Source organism: Camponotus floridanus, unplaced genomic scaffold, assembly GCF_003227725.1.
Source record: "Camponotus floridanus strain SB8 unplaced genomic scaffold, Cflo_v7.5 scaffold57, whole genome shotgun sequence".
NCBI classification, from domain to species: domain Eukaryota; kingdom Metazoa; phylum Arthropoda; class Insecta; order Hymenoptera; family Formicidae; genus Camponotus; species Camponotus floridanus.
The window spans coordinates 781018-808893 of NW_020229736.1; the positions used below are offsets into that span (position 1 = coordinate 781018).

Sequence of the window (27876 nt, forward strand, 5' to 3'; positions counted from 1 at the left end):
CTCCTTGAGAGAGAGAGAGAGAGAGGCAACGCCGAAGTATTCGTCTCGCGAACGCACAATTGAACATTATTTTTATGATACAGTCGGACTGAAAGAACGGGACGTACAGTAACGAGCTTTCATTAGATTCCGTGCATTAAATAGCAAAAGTCCCGGCAGCGGTTCAATCAAATCGTTACCGAGTCGCCGAGTACACCCTAGAGAGAGAGTCTCCTTCGTCCAGGTTGCCTCACCCCCTGCTACACAACCCCGACTCCTTTTATTTTGCAAGACACGCTCTATGGATTTCCCCGGTAATTATCGGAAAATGTCGCAAGTATGGCTAAGTGACATAATTAAAGATATCGGTTACTTTCTCCCGGAGAGGTGCCTACCTCGGAAAGGATATTCCCGTCTAATACTCAAAGAGTATCAAGAATTTTTCCATTAATATCTTCATTTCTCGTCGTGCTCTCTCAAAATAGTCGGTAAAAACCCCTCGATAAAGCTCTCCTTGTCCAACATTCCATCGGAGGGTGTGTTCACTTTAGCGCGACGCATCCTTATAGATTTTATTCCCCGGGATCTTAATATACGAGAAGCGCGTTAAATCTCGGGGAATCGAAGAGATAAGTTAAACGCGATGGGGTAATATCGGTATTCAGACATTCCGACAAGCGGAATCGAATGAGTAAGCGCCGAGACGAAGAAACGAGAAGCGACACGGAAAGGGGTCGGATGAGGGATGGGGGATGAGGGCGACGTTTGCGGAAGGCGCGATGGGGGCGGTTGGGGGGAGGGAGGGTAGCGCGCTAAGGCAATATCACAGTCGACTAGCGTGAGCTGTTCCGGCATACTAAGCGGACGGGAGTGATTTTTAAAACAGAAGACGGAGCGCCCGCGGGAATCTTAAATAACCGGGGGTGAAGCGCCGGAAAGGGGTGGGAGGGGGTCGCGCGCCCGGCGTCGTCGAATCGGGGGGAAATATTCCGGGCGAGCGGCCGCGAAGGGGAGAGTGACAGTCCGGGAAATTGGAAAATTGAACCCGCATCCCGTCCCCAGGATGCCGAGAAGACATCCCTTGCCCTCCTTCGTCTCCCCCCTTCGCTTCGGCGATTCGCACGGACGAGCTTCCCTTTGCATCGACGGCGACGATAACTCGGATAAGCATCAGCGGGGATTATTGATATTGTATCTGGTTGAAATTTATACTTATAGACGGGGGAGAGGGAATCACAAACCGATATATCAATATCCTTGGAGTCATCAGTTAGATTGAAGAATCTGTTATACCAATGGCTGGAAATTGATACGGCCAATATAGGGGCGGGTAAATATTCTTTGTCTCAATCTTCAATATTTTATATATACCTTTCTTCTCGTATTTATATCGCCATCGTTCTCAATACGAAGATTCCGCGATAAGAGGCGTATAAGCGTACAAACATTGTTAGAGCCTTTCTACGCTTAGCAGCTTTTCCATTTAAGGGAAAAGCTCGAGGTGAGACTACACGCAATAAGTGAACTCTATTAAACTTTCCCTACGAAAGAATTTCAGATTATCCTCGCGAAGTAAACCCCCTAACCTAACCTCCGTTGCTAATATACTCTCTCGTCGCGGCGCGTCGTAAAAATGGCGCGTTATCTACGCGCGTACGCCGTACGGCTCTTTGTCAGGGCACTTCGGAAAGGATGCACTTTAGGACAATACGTCCCCATTCCCTTCGCATCGCGGTGGAGCCGGGGCGAGCGGTAAGGAGGGTGGAGGGCGCCGGCAATCCCGCTTCCCCTTAAGACCTCTCTTGTACTACCATGAGTCTTTTGTGAAACTTGCCCCAAAGTTCGGGGATAGTAACGTCCCCGAGAACAAATTTCGCCGCCAGGGCGGACGAATTATGTTCCCTCGGGAATAACTCGTTGCCCCGCCTCCCACGGGCGCGATTGTCATTGTTAAAATCCGCGAGGGTGGGGGCGAGTCGTCGCGATAAGGCAAATATCGCAACGTCGATTCACCGATTTTTCACTGGAAAATCGGGAAAACTACCCAGCCAAGTAACGTTTATATAACTGTTAATTGTAATTTCCCACACAGCAACATAACTGTTACGTGTTATGTTACATAACATGTAACAGTTATATTGCTGAGTGGGAAATTATAACAATTATACACTGCAAAAAAAAGTATGTAAAATTACACATATAATCGGTGTAACAATTACGCTATTTATAACGGAAATATATAAATTCATGTACTTTTACAAAAATTAAATTTTTCTACTCTTTATTGTGTAAATATTCATGTATATTTGATGAGAAATTACGAGGTTAAAAGTGTAATTTTTGGATTTTTATGTAAATGTACAATTTTTTGTAACATTTATATAAAATTTAAAAATTACACTTAATAAACGAATATTTACACAATAAAGAGTAGAATAACTAATTTTTGTAAAAGTACATGAATTTATATAATTTCGTTATAAATAGCGTAATTGTTGCACTAATTATGTATGTAATTTTAAATTAAAGTTAATATGTGAAATTGTATAAATACATATACAAAATGTATTATTACATAAACATTTCTACTTCTAACATGTAAATTTATTAGTACAAGATGCTTACTTACCATTTAATATAATAATTTTATCTATGAAATGTAAATTTACTAATGTATGTAAATACACACCTTTAATAGTTGGTCTCAATATTACCCACTATAATATTTGTAAATTTACACAACAAATTTTTTACAGTGTATGACTGTTATTTGGTGTTTGCTGGGTACCCATACAGCACAGAACATTGTTGTAACATTGCAGCAATATTGTTCTTTATCTCTTTTCTTCTCGAAATGAACGTTGTTCCTCGAGTTCGGCGCCGACATGCCGCCGTTTATTCCGTCAATGGGATTAACGGTAATCGAATGCAGGATCGGAGAACACTCTGTGCATCGTTTACCTTTACTCGCCGCGTGCACGTGCGAATTTGCGCGTCTGTGTCAATTATTCGAATACGTGTCGCGTCGGCGAAGAGACGAAAGGGGGAAATCCCCGTCGAAGAGCGATTTAAGCATGGCGTCGAACGTTACATTCCCCGGTATTTGATTGTTATCCGGGTTGTATCGACAGATTTCGACCGTGCACCAGATCCTTGGCACAAAAAATTTCGCGTATCACGAAACTTTTGTGAAAAAAAGAAGGGAAAAAAGAGAAGGATAGCTCTTTTCAACAATACAGATCCAATATATTCTGGATACCAAATACCTTCGACATCGTAGATAGCGATCCTAACTTTACTTCAGTAGCTCTTTTGGGGTCCGTAAGTTTTATTATTCCCACATGTGTTCGGTGAATATATTTTATCCCTCCGCAGTGGAGGGTTTTGACTACATAAATTCTTGATATCGACAAACAATTGATAACTTCCTGATAATTGATATAATTTTAATATTCTTTTTAATAATTTTAGTAATCAGAAAAGCTTTCATCGATATCTTTTTAATTAAGCGATATTAAATAAAGATTTCTTAGGATACAGATAGTCTATTTTATCTCGCTTTATTATTTATCGTATGATAAGTACTTATTTGATGCATAAAAATATTGATTTGCAAATATTTGATAATATAAGTATTTCATTATTAATAGAACCTCACTTTTTATCACACATATGATCTTTACGATGATATCTTAATTAACTTTACATATTTTTTTTAAATAGCTTCATGCAGATATTAATTTAAAAGAATAAAATAAATATTAAAAAATAATATTAAAATAAGTATTAAAAAAATAAAAGAATAGAGACTCCACTTAATCGCTCTTAATTAAAAATATTGATGAAACGTTTTTTGTGATTACTAAAATAGTTACATCAATTTTATTAAGAATTATATGTGTATGTGTGTTATTCGCTTATTCTTGGTAATAAAATACTTATATCCGATAATATAAGTATTTTATTATTAATAGAACCTCACTTTTTATGACATATGATCTTCACGATGATATCTTAATTAACTTTACATATTTTTTTAAATAGCTTCATGCAGATATTAATTTAAAAGAATAAAATAAATATTAAAAAATAATATTAAAATAAGTATTAAAAAAATAAAAAAATAGAGACTCCACTTAATCGCTCTTAATTAAAAATATTGATGAAATGTTCTTCGTGATTACTAAAATAGTTACATCAATTTTATTAAGAATTATATGTGTATACGTGTTATTCGTTTATTCTTGACCATTTCATTCGTGCTAGATTACATTTTATGTTTCTATCGCAACACTTTGTGGAACGCCATTTATATATATAAAAATTCCGTTTGTAGTGGAATATAAAATTCAATTCAATTTTCGTCCGTTATCGCGGCACGTACTAATATTTTAATCAATTCAGTCAAAATACGATAGAAAAAATATACACGCGCATACGCACACGTATGTGCGCGCACATACGTGAGAAACTATTGAATTAAAGCGAGCACACACCGCGCTCGAAGCGAGACAAACGGCGAGCATTAATTCCAACTTGTCGCCGATGAATATTTCCTGGTCGACAGGAAGTCGCGAGAAGGAGACGCGGTAACAAAAGGCAAAAGCGGTCGTCGTCGGCGCACAACGGAATTTTCGCGCCGCGTCTCTAACGAGAGCCCATGAATTTTCGCTTCATCGCTAAATGCGCCGGGCGAGAGAAGAAAGAAATGGTAACGAATGGGATTGAATCGCTGGCGGTTTGTCGGGGACAAAGGGAAAGGCTGGGCGCGATGCGTGCTCGGCGAAAATTTTCGCGATTTTCTTTTTTCTCCTCCTCTTTTCCCTCCCCCCCCTCTTTTCTTTGGTATCATCCTAGAGTGTCATCTCTATCGAAATTTATCGCGCCACCGCGAGAGGGTTGCCGGAAAAGATTAGGTTTCGACCCCCGAACGTTAACCAGCACCCAGTGCAATTGCGTGCGTTGCCCTCTGCTCCCTCTCTCTCTTTCTCCCGCCCTCTCTTTCGGGGCAATAAAACGTTCGTGGGAAAGGAGATCCGTAAAAGGATACGCCAAGAATCCGGTAACTCTAAAGGCAACATCCTGTGAAAGTCGACCAAACTAAAATCCAAAACCCCTGAAACAACAGCGGGCGAACAACAACTCGAGAAGTACAAAAGCGAAGCAGGAAAGCGAAGTCCCCCGTTGGCGTTAGATTTTTCGCGAATTGTGTGCAAAGGACGCTCCCTCGAATAAAATCAGCGACAAGTTTTCCTTAACGAAAATTTAAGCAAAGACCCAGTTGCCGAGTTGATATTGCAAAGTGAGGAGTTTCGAGATTAAGCTGCAGGACTGTAAATGAATAACGGGATCTTACTTACAGTTAATTTGGCTTGCAAATTCAGTTGGCTTCATCGCCGAGTAACAATAACTTTGGATCGAATTTAACTTGAAATATACAGTCGGAGATGAAATTATCGAAATTTAAGAGCCCGCCCTCACCTTTTTTTCTCGATTTGCCTCGCGAAAAAATGCAACCTTTCTAATGATCCCCGGATTACGTAGACGCGATGTATGTATGTATTCCGTGCGTTTTTTCACACGTACATACCTGCTCTGTTTTATGCGAGACGCGGCGAAAACCGAGGTAAAAAACGCTGCTTTTTTCTTTTTTCTTTTTTTTTTAACGCGTCTAAAAATAGTTTCGGCGGCACTTGTCGCTCGCGCATGCGAGGAGACGGAAAAGTTCAACACCGACGTCGCCGCGAGTGGATACAGGGGTGGTCCTCGTTTAAATTCAAATCCCAACCCAGTTCCTTGGAGCCCTTTCACGAAATTTACTCTCCGGCGTGCGAAATAATCGCGAAAACTGAGCGTGACTTTATACCTACGAGCGGCGTTGAAAAATTGACGAATCCAACTTTTTCGTTGCGAATAATATCGCGATAAAAACTCGTGGTAAATAACAAAATGTCAAGTGTGTACGAAACGTGTCCGAACAAATAATGCGAGACAAGTAAAGTTACGTGTTAGTTAAAGCAACGATAATTTAAAAGGGAAATTGGTACACTCGTAAAATTTAAACACGATGCAGTTATCTTTTAACTAATGATTAATTTCTCTAATCTTGTTTAATTGTATTTTATTTATAGTATATTTATATTTAATTTTTATTGAATTTATTCAGTAATTATTTTCTATATCAAAAATTTTCCTGTTTGTTAATCTTCTATTATCAAAAATTGTTCTTTTTGTTCATCTTTTATATTTGTAAATTTTCTTTTTATATAATATAAGTGTGCTGATATATTATGTTTTTTTCTCTTTCTTTCTTGCTCTTTTATTGTATTTATATTTTGTTTAATAAATTTCTAATAATTTTAATAAATTTCTAATAAATTTTTAAATAAATTTAATAAATCTAGTAAATTTCTAAATACCTTTAATAAATTTTTATAAATAAATTCAATAAATTTTAATAAGTAAATTGTAATAAATAAATAAACTAATAAATAAAATAATAAATAAATAATAAATAAATAAAATAATTTTAATAAATAAATTAAATTGAAACAAAATTATGTAAATAATAAATAATAAATTAAATTAAAACAGAAATATAATAGATAAAATGTTAAAATGTATACTGACTTTACTTAGATTGATATTGTTAAACTTTAGATGAAATTTATGAAGCATTTGCTAATTTCGTAGAATTTTTGACGATGAAAGTTACTTTTCAAATTCGCACGACTTTGTGTATCAAGATTACGTAGCGTTGCGATGAATTTGAAGAATTTTAATTAATAAATTTAATAAATTTCTAATAAATAAATTTTATAAATTTCCAATAAACAAATTTAATAAGTTTTTATAATAAATTCTTATAAGTTCTAATTACAATAATTCTTATAATAAAAATTTTATTTATAATAAATTCTATAAATTCTATCTATAGTAAATTCTAATATATTTGAATAAATTAATAAAATTGAAACAAAAATAGATAAAATGTTCAAATGTATAATGTATACTGACTTTACTTAGATTGATATTGTTAAGCTTTAGATGAAATTTATGTAAAATATTACTCTTCTCAATTATTCTTAAGATTCTAATTTTAAAAAAAGAAGCATTTACTAATTTTACAAAATTTTTGACAATGAAAGTTACTTTACAAATTCGCACAACTTTCATCACGTACGTCAAGATTTCGTAGCGTTGCGAATTTGAAGAATTTAAATAAATAAATTTAATAAATTTTAATTTCCTAATAAACTTTTAATAAATAAATTTTATAAATTTTATAAGTTTCCAATAAACAAATTTAATAAGTTTTTATAATAAATTCTTATAAATTCTGCTTATAATAAAAATTCTATTTATAATAAATTCTATAAATTCTATTTATAATAAATTCTAATAAATTTGAATAAATGAATAAAATTAAAACAAAACTAAATAAAACGCTAAAATGTTTAATGTATACTAACTTTACTTATATTGATATTATTAAGCTTTAGATGAAATTTATATAAAATATCGCTCTTCTCAATTATTCTTAAGATTCGAATTTAAAAAAAAGAAGCATTTACTAATTTTACAGAATTTTTGACGATGCAAGTTACTTTACAAATTCGCACGACTTTCATCACGTACGTCACGTATATCAAGATTGTACCGTCGCGAGATGAAACGCGGCGAATGCTTCCGTGATGTCGAAAATCATCAGGGCGTCCTCGGGCCGATGCTAATGTTCTGATACGACATCTGCTCCCTCGGTACGTCACGTAAGTACGCCGAGTATCTCTCGGATATTACCGAGCATATAAGCAGCAGACGTTTCGTGATCCGCGCGCTAAGAGAAACGACCTCGTACGATATGGATAAGCCGGATGTAAGAAACGCATTTCGAAAGTCGTCACAGTCGACGTTGTAGCTCGTTTCGAGAGATTACGACCGTGGAATCGAGAAAGTACGAGATTGAGAACCGAATAACCACTCGCACATCGTACGTTTACGGTAATAAACATTGATAGAAGAACTGTTGTATTAGGAGAAATTTTAAATGTTAAAGTTCGATTGTTTGGCACGTACGAGATCATCCCTTCGACTTGAAAATTTCCAAAGAGATACAGCGCTATACATTTTCGCAAAAATCGAAATGTCGAAGTGTCCGCTTCGCGAATCTGGGATGAAAAATTGCGAAAGATGAGGGGTTGTTTGCGAATCGGGGAAGAATTTGGCGCGAAAATCCCTTATCGAACGCACGCCCCGACTGTGCAAGAAGCGGCAGAGCAGCTCGGCTAACCGCTAGTTGTGCGCTACGTGCTTCCGGGTAGATAATTCTAACACAAAACCCTGTGTAAAGCCCGCCGGTGGGTTGCCCATGGGTGTGTAACGTGATGTTAAATTGTACCGTTTCGAGCGATTGCCGCGAATAACGTGGCGGCTAATAGAACATAGCCGTGCGAAATTCGCGTATCGCTATACAGTTTGCTTTGTGTGCTTCTCTCTCTCTCTCTCGCTCTCTCTCTCAATAAGACGCGCCGATGGAGATACAGAGCCGGCCATTTCATGCGCATCGAATTGAAATCTGCAACAGCGCGGGCGGCCAATTAACGTACGATTGTATTCGCGCGAGACGCGAAGAAATACCCGCATCGCGAGGGAGCTTTTAGGGAGCGATGTTCGCGATTTCATCTAATTTCCGAGGGTGAAAAAAATTTGGCCGGAAAATAATCCCGCCAGTTTTTCGCGAAAAACCGACCCTTCGAAGGGCTCGAATCTCGAGGAAATTTTAGCTTCTAGCTGAATTTTCGCGGAAGCGATTTTTTGTAAAGTGTTATAAATTTTAAGGAGAAATCAATAATTTCGGCGCGATAGCTCTCGTGTATTTGCCCGGCGCATTTATCCGCTTTGTACAACTCGGGCAACCGAAGTTTCGGGTGGGCGATAAAATGTGAAACAGATTCGCGCCCGCTCTTGGCTATTGCGGTTTTCATTGCGACCAGCTCGTGCATTATCGACTCCCCCGTTGTGTTTCGAGGGTTCGATAACATTCTGGCAGCTGTCACCGACGGCGAAAAATCGGAGCGTATCGGCAGCGAGACTTCGGAATACGACGGGCGAAAAAGATAAAAAAGAAAGATCGCTAATAGCGTAAATCGCGGGGCGCATGTTCGATAACATAGAAAAAAAATAGAAAGAAACATGAGATCGATGCGCGGAACAAGTTGGAATAATGGCCAGGCAAGAATTAATACTATGTAATATTATCTACGCACTCTTGAAAGTGCAAACCAAAAATATAATTAATACGAATTGCCGCATTTAATTTATTTATCAAATAAATTATTTATCTTTATATTTTATATTTAATTTATTTATAATTATTTATAATTTACTTACAAAATATTATTTATAAAATAAATATAAAATAAATAAATAAATAATTTATTTATAAAATCAAATATATATATAAAATAAATAATTTCTTTATCAAAATAAATTATATAAAATAAATTATTATAATTTTCCGTAATAATTATTTATAATGTAAGATTATTATTGCAAGCAAAGTTTTCAACGTTGTGGCTATAGATTGAAAAAATTGCGCTCCTTTTATATATTTGATAGGGAGGGAAATTTGTGTTTCGACTTGATCTTATTGTTATTGTCGAGGACAATTTCGTGCAGCAGCGAGGTGCTCTAATAAGGGCGAATTGCGCAAATAGTTTGGAAATTTACACGCCGAGAATTCTTTTCATTCGTGCGAGCCAGCCACGATGCGGCTACTTCCACTTTTGCGGTCCGCCGTGTTTTAAATACTTTCCAATTAGCACGGTAGCTCTCGCACGCTCGCCACTCGTACAGCTTAGATTTGCATGAATCGTTTATTCCGCAGTTCAAAATCCCGCGCGGTAACTGGTTTTGTTAAAAGGAATTTGCACACTTTATCGGCAAATTTTCAATTCAACACCCGTACTTCTTTCAATTCCGAATTAATTACGCGAGCGGCGGCCTAAGGATTTTAAACGTAAACCATTTTAAAGGGAGGCGAGACGCATTTACATTTTTAGTAAAAATTCGAGAAGCAAGCATTTAGAGAAATTTCTCGTTCGAGATACGCACTCGGTTAAGGATACGAAATTATAAAATTTTAACCGACATGTACAGAAATTCAAATGGAAGCGAATTGGTTTTTTTTTTTTTTTTTCAGAAAAAAACCCCTGCATCCGTAATCGAATCCGTTCGAGTCGTTTTACACGAAAAATGCACGTAAACGTGTCCCGCGACGTCGAATCGGGAAGCAACGTTTCCGCTTTTCCCCCGGGGACAGTTTGTCCCCCATCAGTGCCAATGATCCGCGCCATCGGAAATTGTAATCCTTCGGCCTTCAGGATAGTGATGGCACGTCGACTGAATACATGCGGCGCTGCTTAATAAATCCACAGCAGATACAACTCACCCCACAATCCAGCCGCCGGACACGTAATCTAGCTTAACGTATGTATCCACTCGATTTTCTCGCTTTGCAGCTCGACGGAGCCCTTTCTCGCCCTCTTTCTATTCGTCTTCTCCCTCTCTCTTCCCCTATCTATCTTCCGCGAGTAGCGGGAAGGCAGGGAGAGTCTGCACGGGATTCCCAGATATGAAATCGGCCGTAGATATGGACCACGATGGATCGCTTCTGGGACCTGGGAAGCGGGGCGCGGATGAAATGGAGACGAATCAGCTCCATAAAATTGAACTTTCGATATTTCGCACTATTTTCGATTGTCCTGCGCGAGTTTCAAGCCAAGTTTGCAGCTGTCGAGCACGGATTATCATTGGAATCTTCAGATTTGTTTGACAGTTGACCAGCTATCTCATCTTCCCTTAAAATTGTATGATTCTTGTATCAACTAATTTTTACATCAAATAACTTTTTAGCGACCTTTTACCGACCTCGATTTCAATTTTTTAGAAAGTAAAAGCTATTTTAATTACTGTCGAACATTAAAATTATTAAAAATTATACAGAATGTTTCTTAATAAGTATAAAAAAATTTAAGTGATTCTTTGTCAAAAATTAAGGAGGAATTTTTCATATAAACATATATTTCTATATCCCTGTCTGTGGAGTTACATTCCTCTAAAAATGGGGATAAAAATTAGCTTTTTACTTTTTTCTCAAATTTGGAATGAGTTAAAGAAATGAAATTAAGTGGATATATTCTAGTAAAAAAGATATTTATTAATTTTTCTTCCTATATTGTTATAAGGGGATGAAACTAGCAAGCTTATTCAATTTTTTATTAAAACTTTTAAATGGCCTGGAATATAATCATCTAAAAATATGCATTAAAAAATTTGACTTATTTAGAAACGTTTTCATTTCTTTTATTTTTTCATAAAATCAATAGTTTTTAAGAAAAAAATAAAATACGTATCGTGCACAATACGATCCTAAACAGCATACGTTTCGAATTACGAGAAGTTAAGTTTTGAAATAAAAATAAAATTAGAATAAATGTTGGAAAAAATTGGAACAAAACAAAAATTATAATAAATACTTAAAAACCTAATTTTTACCCCCATTTTTGGAGGAGTGTAACTTCACAGGGAGGAATGTAGGAGTATATATATTTATATAAAAAACCTCTCTTAATTTTCGACAAAGGATCATCTCCTAAAATTGTTCGCACTTATTAAACACCCTGCATCCCTTTTTATTTATTTAATATACTTTTATTATAGATTGTGACGTTATTTTAAAAATTTCCTTGAAGAATTTTCTTTATTTAAAATCCCTAAACTGAGATGAAAGTATCGTTATCTTGTATCTTCGTGTAAAAAATATACTCCAAAAATACATGCTTCGTCAGTATCTTCCAGTTTCGAAAAAACCGGATGTAAGAGTACATATATTTATATAAAAGACCTTTCTTAATTTTCGACAAAAAATCATCTCCTAAAATTTTTCGCACTTATTAAACACCCTGCATATCCCTTTTTATTTATTTAATATACTTTTATTATACTTAGATTGTGACGTTATTTTAGAAATTTCTTTGAAGAATTTCCTTTATTTAAAATCCCTAAACTGGGACGAAAGTATCGTTATCTTGTATCTTCGTGTAAAAAATATACTCCAAAAATACATGCTTCGTCAGTAGTGTATCTTCCAGTTTCGAAAAAACCGGATGTAGGAGTATATATATTTATATAAAAGACCCCTCTTAATTTTCGACAAAGAATCATCTCCTAAAATTTTTCGCACTTATTAAACACCCTGCATATCCCTTTTTATTTATTTAATATACTTTTATTATAGATTATGACGTTATTTTAAAAATTTCCTTGAAGAATTTTCTTTATTTAAAATTCCTAAACTGGGATGAAAGTATCGTTATCTTGTATCTTCGTGTAAAAAATATACTCCAAAAATACATGCTTCGTCAGTAGTGTATCTTCCAGTTTCGAAAAAATCGGACATTGCGTCAAAGCTCGTATCTCGTTACGATCTCTAGGGGAAAATTGGAGCGAGCGGAAAATAAAAATTCGACGTTACACGGCTGTAACAAATGCGCTCCGCAGAAATTGACTCGATCGTAATTCCATGACTATTCATTAAAAGCGATATCGGGAGCTTTTGCTCCGATATCTCATAAATCACAAATTGGCGATGCGAGCATTAAACGCCGCGATTTCGGGGCGATACGAGCGAAGCGACGTGGGTAAAGTTTGGATTTACAATCGTGGCAAAGTCGTATAAACCGACGGAGGATTTAAAAAGCGGTTCGGATAGAGCCCCCTTTTCTCGCGTATATAAGATAGATCCTGAGAATCCTCGCGAAATCGCGAGTGGCTTCCGCTTCATTGGGATTTATCGCGAGGAGGACGACGACCCGGGCTCGATTCTGACACCTCGACCCTGAGCTTAACCTTACGTAACAACCCCCGGCCTGTGTGTGAGACGATAAATCTTCATGGAGGCATTAGCAGCCCCTGTTACCGCTACAGACTCTGCTACACGTATGTAAGAGGCTGTCAAGGTGACCTCCGAGAAGGTAAAAGGTGGGCCAAATTCTATAGGTATTGTCCCTTTTTTTTCTGCCATACATGAGTCTGACGACATTTCGGAAAAATGGATGAGAATTTTGATCGAACGAGTTTGTACAGACTCTAGAAATGTGATATGTATTATAAAATTGCTCTTCATTTTATTCCTGCAGCAACCAGGCAACGACTGCTTGGTGAGGAAAATGAGACGCTATGTTTAATACGGTGGTTTCGCGGCAAACTTATCGCACTTTTCAAAGTGCAATATGTGAACCGCGAGGAATGATAAAATTATGGGCACGTTTACGCCGGTAAATAAGACTCGAGCTGGTAAATAAGAACTTGGCGAATCTTGATTCACCGGCAAACTTTCCCACGCGGATTATCACGAACTCTTACGATTGCCGAGACAGAGAGAGAGAGAGAGAGAACTTACAACGACGTAACAGTACCGAAACAAGATTCCGCGCGGCAGAAACTTTCTCTATAAATCAACGTGGACTCCCTTCTTTGGGAGACCCCAACAAATAAAGAGGGTCGCCGAATCGAAGATCCGCGGAGCGGGGTTCACATTTGATGTAGCTTCGATTCGAAATAAATAACTGCGAGTGTCGAGGCTGTAAAAGAGAAGGAAGGAGAATACGACTTTCTTCTCATTAAAATTTCTATATTGCAAACACCAAATAACAGTTATTCTATGTTATATAACTGTTACATACAATTATATAACATGTAACATAACATGTAACAGTTTATATTGTTCAGTGGGAAATTACAACTAACAATAATTATATAAATGTTACTTGGTGTTTGCTGGGTTGATGCTTTTATTCGATTTATTAAATACTGATGAAATCCTTCATGAACGTAGCTATTAAATTTACTGCATTGTTTTCATTATGAATTGCCAGATATCCTCCCTCTCGAATCCATCTCCTAATATCCTAAGATCCTAATATCCCGAGGTATTAGGTCATCCATGTAAACCAAGATCGAACTGTCGCTTGGAACACGGTGAGAATCGAATTACAACGGACAATAATCGCCTGCCGTTCAATCGCGAGAGACAAGAAGCAAGATTGGACTGCGCCTTTTTCGGAGCAGAAGCGATCCTGGGATTGCGATACCTGCATCTTCAGGCAACTCGAAGAGTTCTCCCTAATGCCTTCTTTCTTTTACCTTCCATTTGCTTCACTCACTTAAGGATGTTTTGTATCTATTTTCAAAATATTGAGAATTTAGTGAAAATTGTACAGAATGTCCTTACATATGTTTAGAATCTTAAGTACAATTATTAAATCGATTCACTAAGCACAAGTTATAAGGATTTTTATTTGCACCGAATTAACATGTGTTTTTATGGGAAACGTATAACCACGTCAATTCAAATGACAAAAACACATGGAAATAATATTCAGAATTTGTTTAAAATTTGCAAAAGTTTAGATACAGAGGAAATATTTAGTCAAATAATATTATACAAGTACTAACTGATTAAAAGATATTAAATATAATTCAATGAAGTTAGCCATGTATCTGTCACAAGGCGAAATTCTCTGCCAAAAGTTAATCATTTCGATTAACAAAATTCGGAATATTTCAGTAAAAACGCAATTAAATATTAAAAAATACATCTCTGTACTGTAGCTAAAATCAAATTGTAATATTCCACACAATTTCTTACTCAAAATATACCAAAAGTGAATATATTCGTTAATATTGATTTTCAGCTCCTTTTGCTGGGATTGTACATACAAAATATCTTTAATGGAACATTAATATAATTAATGTAACATTAAGGATGTTTTTTACCTATTTTCAAAATATTGAAAATTTAATGAAAATTGTATAGAATGTCCTTACATATATTTAGAATCTTCAGTACAATTATTAAATCGATTCACTAAGCACAAGTTATAAGGATTTTTATTTGCACCGAATTAACATGTGTTTTTATGGGAAACGTATAACCACGTCAATTCAAATGACAAAAACACATGGAAATAATATTCAGAATTTGTTTAAAATTTGCAAAAGTTTAGATACAGAGGAAATATTTAGTCAAATAATATTATACAAGTACTAACTGGTTAAAAGATATTAAATAAAATTCAATGAAGTTAACCACTTATCTGTCACAAGGCGAAATTCTCTGCCAAAAGTTAATCATTTCGATTGACAAAATTCGGAATATTTCAGTAAAAACGCAATTAAATATTAAAAAATACATTTCTGCACTGTAGCTAAGATCAAATTGTAATATTCCACACAATTTCTTACTCAAAATACACCAAAAGTGAATATATTCGTTAATATTGATTTTCAGCTCCTTTTGCTGGGATTGTACATACAAAATATCTTTAATGGAACATTAATATAATTAATGTAACATTAAGGATGTTTTTTACCTATTTTCAAAATATTGAAAATTTAATGAAAATTGTATAGAATGTCCTTACATATATTTAGAATCTTCAGTACAATTATTAAATCGATTCACTAAGCACAAGTTATAAGGATTTTTATTTGCACCGAATTAACATGTGTTTTTATGGGAAACGTATAACCACGTCAATTCAAATGACAAAAACACATGGAAATAATATTCAGAATTTGTTTAAAATTTGCAAAAGTTTAGATACAGAGGAAATATTTAGTCAAATAATATTATACAAGTACTAACTGGTTAAAAGATATTAAATAAAATTCAATGAAGTTAGCCATGTATCTGTCACAAGGCGAAATTCTCTGCCAAAAGTTAATCATTTCGATTAACAAAATTCGGAATATTTCAGTAAAAACGCAATTAAATATTAAAAAATACATCTCTGCACTGTAGCTAAGATCAAATTGTAATAAAAAAATTTATTCCACACAATTTCTTACTCAAAATACACCAAAAGTGAATATATTCGTTAATATTGATTTTCAGCTCCTTTTGCTGGGATTGTATATACAAAATATCTTTAATGGAACATTAATATAATTAATGTAACATTAAGGATGTTTTTTATCTATTTTCAAAATATTGAAAATTTAATGAAAATTGTATAGAATGTCCTTACATATATTTAGAATCTTCAATACAATTATTAAATCGATTCACTAAGCACAAGTTATAAGGATTTTAATTCGCACCGAATTAACATATGTTCTTACAGGAAACGTATAACCATGTCAATTCAAATGACAAAAACACATAGAAATAATATTCAGAATTTGTTTAAAATTTGCAAAAGTTTAGATACAGAGGAAATATTTAATCAAATAATATTATACAAGTACTAACTGGTTGAAAGATATTAAATATAATTCAATGAAGTTAGCCATGTATCTGTCACAAGGCGAAATTCTCTGCCAAAAGTTAATCATTTCGATTAACAAAATTCGGAATATTTCAGTAGAAACGCAATAAATATTAAAAAATACATCTCTGCACTGTAGATCAAACTGTAATATTCCACACAATTTCTTACTCAAAATACTCCAAAAGTGAATATATTCGTCAATATTGATTTTCAGCTACTTTTGCTGGGATTGTACATGCAAAACATCCTGAAACGCGCACGTTCAAAGATATCGCAAACTTTCATCTGCATTTTTAGGCTCAATCTCCACTAACGCGAGTTCAGTACTCCTTTTTTAACTCTTTTAACATGCAATCATTTTTGGGCGATGTCGGAAAAAATTCGAGCTTAAAAATATCGCCAAAAAACCGAGGATTTTTTGCTAATAATAGCAAGTTTCTCGGCCGCCTGATAGTTTCTAAAATATGTGGCGCGCGCGGACATCGAAATAAAATGTGCCGTAACGGATTATCGATCCCGTCCCTACCGAAACTCGACTCGCCCGAGTCGGGGCCGGGCAAAGTTTCCGCGATATGTTACTTAAATGGCGATACTGAAACTACGGTGTAAAGTGAGACATTTTTCACGCCCCCGCGAGGGGGCAAGGAACCCCCCCCCCGTCCCCGCTGGGCGCGTCATAGCGTTACATTTGGCCGGTTTCCATTGCGCGTCCGCTCGCAATTCTCGCCCGATCCGCGAAACACGGCGGACGGTAATCAACCCCTGTCGTCCAATTAATAGATCGCGACTAAAGCCGTGTTAATAAACGCCCGGCTCGTTCCCGAACGTGCGAGGGTGCAATTATTCGATCGATAAGCGAAAGATTATTTCAATCTGCGCCCACATTTGCGTGCGCGATTTCGCGCATGATCCGTCAAACGCGAAATAATCCCCGAAATGGATCCCCAGTTGATGTTTCTTTACGCGAATGCCATTGGAAATTACACCCTAAGCTTTGAGATTTTATTGCTGAGATAAAAGTAACGAAATGCAAGGAAATAAGAATGTAATAAAAGATAAAACACGTTATGTCAAAGGGATTTTAGAATGTATGCGACTTTAGGATTGCGTAATTTGACGGATACGATTATTAAAAACAGGAATGCAAGAATCGAAATACATAAGAAAATATTAGAATATAAAAACTCTGAAGGAGACTTTAAGGAAAATTTAATAGTGCAAAATTTAAAGATTCTAGAATTTAAGAGTTAACTTTGCCTTTAGTTAGAAAGGAAAGACTTAAGATTGCGGAAAGATTCTATTAATGTCGGAAGAATCTAGGATCTAAAAAGTCAAATTACGTTGAACCTCGAAGGGATTTCAAGTCCAACATCTAAAAATGTGTAAAGGGAAATTGGAAGAAAGCACGTGGAGCTTTAAAAGTATAATTTGTTTCTCTAAAAAATCTTCCAAACGCTTAAGATTCATACATTATTACCCGAAAACGGAAATTAAAAGACCTGACGTGTCGGCAAAATTCGCGCTTAAAATTTACGAGCAATTTTCAAGTACAATGCGAATATCGAATAATTTTACATTTCGAGGTACACACTTTTTATCCCGGGGAATCTAAATTACAACGATTCTTTTTCGAAGTCCTTTATCGAATCGTCGCAAACTTGCGCGAACTCAAGTGCTCTCCCGATCCTTACATTCCCAACAAAAAGCCCTTATATTTCAATTTTAGGATCTCGAACCTTTGATTTTTGAACCGGCAGGATTCTATTCACGCCGGAAAGAAACTTCAGTTCTCGAAAGTGAGGGAGAGAAAGAGTAATACGTCTAGTTGGACCGCGGCAGAAGCGAAGAAAGAGCAAAGTTGGCTGAACTCTGATTATGGCGCGAAACGGGGACAACTCTCGAGATGAAGTCGAAGTAAAGAGAGAGAGAAAGAGGAAGGGAGAGGGTGGAGAGGAAGAAGAATTCGAAGGGAGAGATGAATTCTCTGCCTCTCTCTCTCTCTCTCTCTCTCTCTCTCTCTCTCATTCCGATCCCCCTCGCTTCTTCGTATCTTCGTGCACGCCTAACCAGCACACGTTACCCACTTACTTACGCACGCTAGCCTTCTTACATAGTCACTGCAGCGAACAGAATGCGTTTCATCAAAACTTGCGGCTTTCATCTCGTCACCGAGCGAACGCGCTATTCACTAAACGCGGCGTGAATCAGCCTCTCAATTTCGAATATCACATACCCGAAGACTTATTACGCGACTGGCGCACGACTTATTACCCCCGAGGCTATTTGCAGCACGAAATAAGTTTCTAACCATTTGAATTAATCTTAAGACGCGTGGAAATAAGTCTGAGCATGGGAGTTGGAAAATTAAAGTAGTAAGATTCTATTTCGCATACGTAATATTTCCAATTTATCGAAAATCAGCTTAAGTAATTTATAGGGTGTTTCTTAATAAGTGCAAAAAGTTTTAGAACATGATCACATCCTTCTCTGTGAAGTTACACTCCTCCAAAAATAGGGGTAGAAATTAGGTTCTTATTTCTTTCTCAAATTTGTAACGAGTTAAAGTAATGAAATTAGATGGATATTTTTTACCAAAAAGGTTATTTATTAATATTGTTTTCAATCTCCCGTATTGTTATAAGGGAATGAAACTAGCAATCCCCATTCAATTTTTTATTAGAACTTTTTAAAGTGCTGGAATATGATCATCTAAAAATATGCATTAAAAAGATTTGATTTATTTAGAAACTTTTTTATTTCTTTTATTTTTTTCGTAAAATTAATAATTTTCAAAAAAAAATATAAAATACGTTATCGTGCACAGCAAGATCCTAAACAGCATGGTTTTCGAATTACGAGAAGTTAAATTTTAAAATAAAAATAAAATTAGATTAAATGTTGCAAAAATTGGAACAAAAACAAAATTATAACCAAAATCTAAAAACCTAATTTTTACCCCCATTTTTGGAGGAGTAATTCTACAGGGAAGAATGTACGAGTATAGGTTTATATGAAAAATCCCCTTAATTTTTGACACAGAATCTTCTAAAATTTTTCGTATTCTTATTAAGAAATACCCTGTATAATAATAAATATTTTTTCGATCTAAGCTTCATTCGTTTAATGATTATAATTCGTATCTAGTTTAAGAGTATAGCATAAATATAGATTTATAAATTTATTATAATTCATATCTAGTCTACGAGTATAGTATAAATATAAATTTATAAGTTTATTTATATAAATACAGCGAAACTATAAAAATTTAAACATAGAAAAATTGATAGCAATATGATGCTTTAGCGAGTGTGCAATTTAAACATTTAGATTGTGGAATTTAAACATTTCAGAATATAACAAACGTCAAATTTTTACAGCATAGTGTGAAGTGTTTTTATCGAGAATCTATTTGTAACATCAAGAATAAATATTTTTTTCGATCTGAGTTGAATTCCTTTAACGATTACATTCATATCTAGTTACATTCATATCTAGAAATGTAAATAAAATTTATTTAAAAATTTATTTAAAAATATAGCAGAATTATAAGGATGAATATTTTTTCGATCTGAGTTGAATTTCTTTAACGATTACATTCATATCCAGTCTAAAAATGCAAATAAAATTTATTTAAAAATTTATTTAAAAATAGCGAAATTATAAAAATTTATAGCAACATGTTACTTTAGCGATTAGATTGTAGAATCTAAATATTTCAGAATACAACCACTCCAAGATTTTAACAGTATACGTTGTGTCTCGAATCAACTTGTAATATATTGATGATAAATATTTTTCGATCTGAATTTAATTCGTTCAACGATTCTAATTAAAATCTAGCCTAAAAGTGTAAATATAAAAATTTATTTATAAATATAAGGAAACTATAAAAATTTAATTGTACAAAAATTGAGAACAATATGATGCGATTAAACCGTAGAGTCTAAACAGAGCACAATCCCAAGATTTACAACTTGATAAAGTTTCCTCATTAATCCCGCACGTATATTGAACTTTGTACTTTTCAATGTGTGCCACCTACCACGGATCGCCCCTTTTAAATACCTCGTACATCCCCGTGGATATTAATAAACGACTTTGCGGCGATGAATAGCAGGTGTGTTTGCCTCTCACGGCGATTAATCCCGAAGAACTAAAGCCGCTCGTCGAATCTCGTCGCATATTTCTCGAAAAGGATACAGGGTGTACACATGCGAGGCACGTAATCCGCGTTTCGTTGTCGGGCAAGATAAATCAGGCGTCTTACGTACGTAAGCGGAACAAATTTCATTCAATCGGAATCGGGAGCGTATGCGCAGGTATGTGTGTTTGTTAGCCGCGCTTGCATTTATCAATAGAACGCATTTGCATTCCTCGGCTCGTCGCGCGCCCAGGTCGGGATTATTTTTCCAATACGTTACAAACACCCGGATTCGTATTTTTCGGAAGGAAATACGGGATGCGAGGGAGATTGGACGCGTGTCGTCCTCGGAGACGCATTCGATTCGCCCAACAATATCGCCCATTTCCCGCGCTCATAGAAACGCGCCCATTTCCCGCGACGATCAAGGCTCCCGTTCGCAAGGGTATCTTATGCATTCTCCCCTCGTTTGCTATATCGTCTCCCCAAATGAACCCGCAACTCGCGGGTGTCCAAACACATAATTATGTTTGGATGCGCGAAAGATCGCGTATACGCTAAGCCGCACGCGCTTAAGGGTGGAACGACGTTACGTGCCTCGTGCAACCGCCGAAGCCAAGGATATATCGCGTTTCGGAGTTTATTCCAGAAGCGTGTGCCTGAAACTTCTCACGCTGTGTACTTCGCCGGTAACCGCGAGAGCTCGCAGAAGCATAATGAGCGCGTAAATCGTCGGCAACTTGTAATCCGCTTTCGAGCAGACGCGCGCCACGAGATCGCGACATGGCGGTCGCATTCCCGCCGACCATTTATGCAAATTATCGGCGGGCCACAGGGTTAATACATTTTCGCGTGCAGCGTTTCGCGATACCTAACCAGTCGATAGATCCAAACAAATATATATATATATATATATATATATTTTATTATGTGTGTGTCTGTGTGGGGGTATGTTCGGCACACCGGGTATATTTTCCAGCGAATTTACAGCATTTGCATACTTGGGGAATATTTAAACGCGGAAACCTCCCGCGGCGGGTTACCGTTGGAAAAACAGGAATTTCACTGTTGAGCGAAAACGTCCGCCATGTTTCCGCGCGATGTGGAAGATCGGAACGATGAGGTTCCGTTTAACACCCTCCCCCGATCCCTCCCCGCTCTCCCTCTCGCTCTCCCCCCCGAATTCGATATGGGAGTGTCGAAATCTTCCCTCGTTAATTTTAATTCGCCGAACGCTCCAGTTATTCGGTAAACACACAGCCGGTGTTTTCGATCATTTCAATTAAATTCGAGATTAAAAAGACACTGTATCCGCGTAAGTTGATTCCGGTATCCGCTGTGACGTCATTGATTTTCCTTCGATTGTATAGATTGTTCGCGGGTACATTTATATTTTCGCAATAACGTTTATAATTTAACGATATAATGTTTGTAAAATAAATAAATGTTTTTTTTCCATCTTTTAATTCGAATAAACATTTTAGCGTAATTATTCCTCTTGTAGATATCATGAAAGTTTTAATTTTCTTCGATGTTGGGAATCGCATTGGCTGCTACAAAACTTTTCTAACGTTACGCTAAATTATTTCGATAAACTGGAAATATAAATTTCGATAGAAAAATAAATTTTCAATTTAAGAATCCTACATAAAGCTTCGTACCGTCTATCGTTGCACGTATGTGTGCTTAATAAATGATTTTCTCATTTTTACAGAGAAAGTGCGAAAGCTATCGGCGATAAAATTAGTACAAGGATTATCATTATTAAAGCTCACCGTTCAAGGACGAGGATTCCACTCGATGAAATCAAAAGGGACTTTACGCACTGTGAAAACTCGGCACATTTTTCTTTTTACAATAACCGCACTAAACGCACACACAAACGCAATTTCACTTTGTTCCAATGACTGAGACGATATAGCCGAAAGTCGAGTTAAATCAACACGCAAACTTTTCTTTTTTTCGATTTAATCTTCGAACTACACACTGCACAAATTTACGACGCGATGGATCTTCCTTTATCCTAACACATTTGACCCTCCTCACGATTTAATTTATTCCATTCACGATTAAATTTCAGGAGGATTCGATATCACGGTGTACATGAATATGATTGCATTTCGTTCGTCGCACAACAGGTCCTTGCCGGCAGAAACACCCTCGGATTATATTTAAATCTTCGTTGCTATTGTTTACTGTTTTCAGTTCTCGGTTCCCTAAGCGATTCAAACAAATTATTATACTCGATCTCAGTCCACAATCTTTTGATATTTCAAGACCCCGAGGATCCTTTGGATATTTTAGGACCTCCAAACAGTCCCTGCGACTTCCATCAGCGCGCTGATCGAACCTCTACCTCGACAACACTGCATTACATCTCGACGCCGGGCGTTCGAATAGCGCGATCTACGTGTTCCGGTCCGCGCTCGTACCGGAAGTGAGTCCGTGGGGACGCTCCAGGCCTCGCGGAACTGGTGGCGACGACGACGCGTCCGCGCGCATCTCGCCCGCTGACGGTCGCATGACGGACGGCGACGTCGGCGTCGCGATTATCGGACGCGAGAGACGTGGAGACGAGACACCCCAGGAGGAGAGGAGGACCTGGCTGTCGCCCACCCCCGACGCGGACGACGAAAGGGCGGCGCGAACTGTTCGACTACCCGGCACTATCGCGACGCGTGTAACGTCGCCGCGAGGCTCGCGAGACGGACTACGGTACCGGAATGGAAAGCTCCGCAAGCTCTCGCGCAACGCGACGCCAGAGCCTCCATTCTCGTCTGCCGAGCGCGCCACGGTCGATTCCGCGGATTACACTTAGGGGATGCTGCGAAACGCGCCAGCCACCCTCTCGAGAACGACCCGCAAGCATGGCACTTCGCCCCGACTCGCTTAAACTCGCCTTTGTAGACGAGTAACGATATTTGAGTCTCCCGAAAGCTCCTGAACCTATTTTGCATCAATGGTATCTTGGAATACATATAATATGGGATCTTGAAATAATCGAGTGACGCTAAGGATTTGTAATCACTGATAGTGTAATCTAATCATCTACGTAATCTATTTTGTAAAAGTACCGTGAAAAGATCAACTGATGACAGTACGGAAAAAATGTGAAATCAAAGGAATCTCGCCCGGATCGGAGCGTCATCAAGCGTCCCGGCCCGCGATTACCGAACACGAGGGGATCTGCGAAACGCGCCAGCCACCCTCTCGAGAACGACCCGCAAGCATGGCACTTCGCGACTCCTTAAACTGCTTTTAACGGTAACGATATTTGGTCTCCCGAAAGCTCCTGAATCTATTTTGCATCAATGGTATCTTGGAATACATATAATATGGGATCTTGAAATAATCGAGTGACGCTAAGGATTTGTAATCACTGATAGTGTAATCTAATCATCTACGTAATCTATTTTGTAAAAGTACCCGTGAAAAAGACTCAACTGATGACACGTGAAACTGATGATTTTATAAACCCATTGTGGAGGCAATCAAGAGGAATCCTCTGGCCGGAAAATCGGAGCGTCATCAAGCGTAACCCGGCCTTGCAAGCTGGAATGTCTGAAAAGCTCGAACATCGTCGAAACGTGACGCGCAGACTCGTGGGGACGCGGGAAGAAAGGGATAGCCGGCTATCGATTCAGTTTTGCCAACAGACGGACCCTTTTGCTGGTGACTTTAGGATCGTCTAGGGACTTGTTAAGGAACGTTTGTATCGCTCCTTATATCGCGAGGCGGCAACCGATGATAGATCGATATCCTTTCGAAGGACATGCGAGTCCGAAACGTGCCGAATAAACTGACGTCGCTTCAACAGGAGCTTCGAGAGCTTTCGAGTTATGCATCGAGGACCGTTAATTGGGTTGCTCGATTGCCTTGTCGGGTCTTCCGGCTTCTGAGATCTTGAGTCTAATTAATCTCATGCGTGAATGGCTTCCTCAAGCGGAAGAGGTCTTCTGAGGTCGCAACATTTGTTTTCTATTATCGCGTACAAACAAAAATGTGCTGTTCATTTAATGTCCTCTTAAAATTACTTTACCTTAAAAAATAATTCCCATTTCATGTAAACTACATTGTTATGGTAAAATCTAATTTGAAATGGGATAGAAAGGAATTTTGGATATTTTTAATCGCATACTAGATATTTATTTTCTCGAAAATCAACAATTTTTGAATCGAGGCTCCCTGAAGTTTAAGATAAATAATTTTTTTGAAATGAGTTTTTCTCCCTGGAAATTGTTTTCTCTCTCTTTCTCAATCTTTTCTTTCAGCATCTCGAAACTTCTGAAATCCCACGAGAGACATAATATTTTTATTGCACCGGATTAAACGAGGTGCGAACGGTCGGTGATAAAAAAAAACTTTTTTGACACGTGGAGGCTCAGTTGCACCTGCAACGGACAATGTTATTCACGACCATTGACACTGTAATTTGGGATGTCTGCAATGTTGTGGTTGACGCGCTGTGCACGACTCGATATTCGTTACTTGACATTGAAAAAAAAACGTCAACGAAAAACAAGAGAAAATAGCAAAGAACGAAATAATAAAATTAAAATAAATTTTAAAACGATAACAAGTGAAACGTAAATAAATTAAGGAGAAGTAAAATGCAAGACATTTTTAAAATTTAAAAATGTCTTGCATTTTATTTCCGCCTTAAATTTATTTGACAGGTTAGATTTCATACAAGCCTACAGATATTTAAAATTGTTTGAGAATCTTATCGATTTTGAAAAGAGAAATCGGGAATCCTAAAAAATCCATAATTTTATTTAATCTATTAATTTACATTAAATATCTATTATCTCATAAATTTAGTGAAAATAATTATTTTAAATTAATCTTCTTTAATACATGATAAAAAAAATCAATAGTACAAACCGGAATCTGGCGAATATAAAAAATAATATATAAAAAAAAAATTGTCTCTCTCAAATAAATAATAATTGAATATATGTACGAAAGATAAAATCATCGCGTAACTTTTATAACATAAAATTTGATATCAGAGCAGCGGAGAGCGGAGTGACATCAATAAATCGAATTTTCCAGTGTTGAATTAACGAAGAGGCGATCAAATTCGCGTGATGTAATTATTGTCAAGAGCTGAAAATTGGAAATTGAAAAACGGAAATTATAAATTTCGTTTTCGGGGACGGGAAACGCAAGCCGTTTTCGTTTTTCCGTGATTAGGATCTCTTTGCGTTAACGTCATCGACGTCGAAATTATCAGATTTTCATGGGATATGCGGGACGTAGGGAAATATTCTCTCCTTGGATTTAACACTTGTATTAATCATGCTCAAAGTGTTCTACACGTTCAGCGTAATTCAACGGACCGAAACGGAGTAAACGGAGCAAGCTGAGAATGATATACTCGTGCTCCGCTGGTCCTTTTTCAGGCCTCTATTGTGATCCCGTGTAGCTGAAATTCGGCGAGATATATCAGAGGATTCCGTCCTGCTCCGGCAGGATGCGGGAGTGTTCGGAACTTTTTCAACGTACGTAGGATTCAGTGAAAAAGTTTCCCGGCGGGACTACTAATTTTGTTAACGGCCGAGTCCTTGAGTTCTTTCGCGCGTGAATGAAATTTATTCCACGATAAGATCCACGAAAGAGACGACGGAGACTTTTTAGGTATCGCATCCTACTTTTCGCACTGATTTAAAATTCGTTTGTAATAAATTAATCTCGAAATCCTAAAACTGAAGGGAGAATAACGAGTCTTTAGGACAAATTAAGAGAATTTGGGACAAGTTAAGAATCTAATTTCAAATGAAATTATCCCCCAAAGTTGATCCAAAAACTCGATTATCGCGAAACCGGGAGAATACTTGAAAGAGTCAAAAGGGATTTCAAAGGATTCAAGGATCTCAAAAAAAAAAAACCTCGAGCTCTGAGGACCAAATCCATTTCAGACGCATTCAACTCGCTCTAATCCAGGAAGATGAATCGTCCTGTTGGGCATTCTGAAGACAGGATGCAGACGTCGCTGATGTCTAAAGTGCATGAAAGAAAACGTTCTCTTTCGCTGGACCGTGCCGTGCTCTTTGTCAACCAGAAGGGGTGACAGCTTCTCATCCGGGGCCGGTTTCAGCCGCGAGGACGAAATTCAATTCCGCCCTTCGACGGCGACGTTGAAGACGTACCAGAAGAGGGCGGTTAACCGGAAACCGTAGAGCTCGGTCGATGTTCTTAATAAGAACATTCAGGAAGTGTGCCGCGAGAAACTCCAAAGCCCGCGTAATCGGATCGCTGTGAATAATGGGCGAGTCTACGAAGCCTACTGTAAATGATCCTCCCTCAATAGTTTAAACGAGGACGGTGTTCTCGGTTTTGCGAAAGGATACTAAGCTAAACTTCAAAGATGTTCCAATACGAAGTTCTTCAAGAGTCTTCAAAGATCGCGCGCGAAGACTCGTAATCGGATTAATAGCAACTAAATTTGCGACTTAAAGATGTTTTGTACGTACAATCCCAGCAAAAAGTAGCTGAAAATCAATATTGACGAATATATCCACTTGTGGTGTGTTTTGAGTAAGAAATTGTGTGAAATATTACAATTTGATCTTCGCTACAGTACAGAGATGTATTTTTTAATATTTATTGCGTTCATACTGAAATATTCCGAATTTTGTTAATCGAAATAATTAACTTTTGGCAGAGAATTTCGCCTTATGACAGATACATGGCTAACTTCATTGAATTATATTTAATATCTTTTTAACCAGTTAGTACTTGTATAATATTATTTGACTAAATATTTCCTCTGTATCTAACTTTTGCAAATTTTAAACAAATTTTGAATATTATTTCCATGTGTTTTTGTCATTTGAATCGATATGGTTATATGTTTCCCATAAGAACACATGTTAATTCGGTGCAAATAAAAATCCTTATAACTTGTGAACGCTTTAGTGAATCGATTTAAAAATTGTACTGAAGATTCTAAACATATGTAAGGACATTCTGTACAATTTTCATTAAATTTTCAATATTTTGAAAATAGGTTTTGTATGTACAATCCCAGCAAAAGTAGCTGAAAATCAATATTGACGAATATATCCACTTGTGGTGTGTTTTGAGTAAGAAATTGTGTGAAATATTACAATTTGATCTTCGCTACAGTACAGAGATGTATTTTTTAATATTTATTGCGTTCATACTGAAATACTCCGAATTTTGTTAATCGAAATGATTAACTTTTGGCAGAAAATTTCGCCTCATGACAGATACATGGCTAACTTCATTGAATTATATTTAATATCTTTTTAACCAGTTAGTACTTGTATAATATTATTTGACTAAATATTTCCTCTGTATCTAACTTTTGCAAATTTTAAACAAATTTTGAATATTATTTCCATGTGTTTTTGTCATTTGAATCGATATGGTTATATGTTTCCCATAAGAACACAT

At 36.8% G+C, this 27876-nt stretch overlaps 1 protein-coding gene across 1 annotated transcript in view; it reads right to left on the reverse strand.

The window, feature by feature from the left end:
- The window catches only part of LOC105254069 (neuroligin-4, Y-linked), a 189276-nt gene extending 166118 nt beyond the window's left edge, over nucleotides 1–23158 (reverse strand). The window contains exon 1 of the mRNA XM_025412802.1: nucleotides 22230–23158. The gene's annotated coding sequence lies outside the window, so the exon portion shown is untranslated. The remainder of the gene's footprint in view (nucleotides 1–22229) is intronic.
- Nucleotides 23159–27876: the final 4718 nt, after the last annotated feature.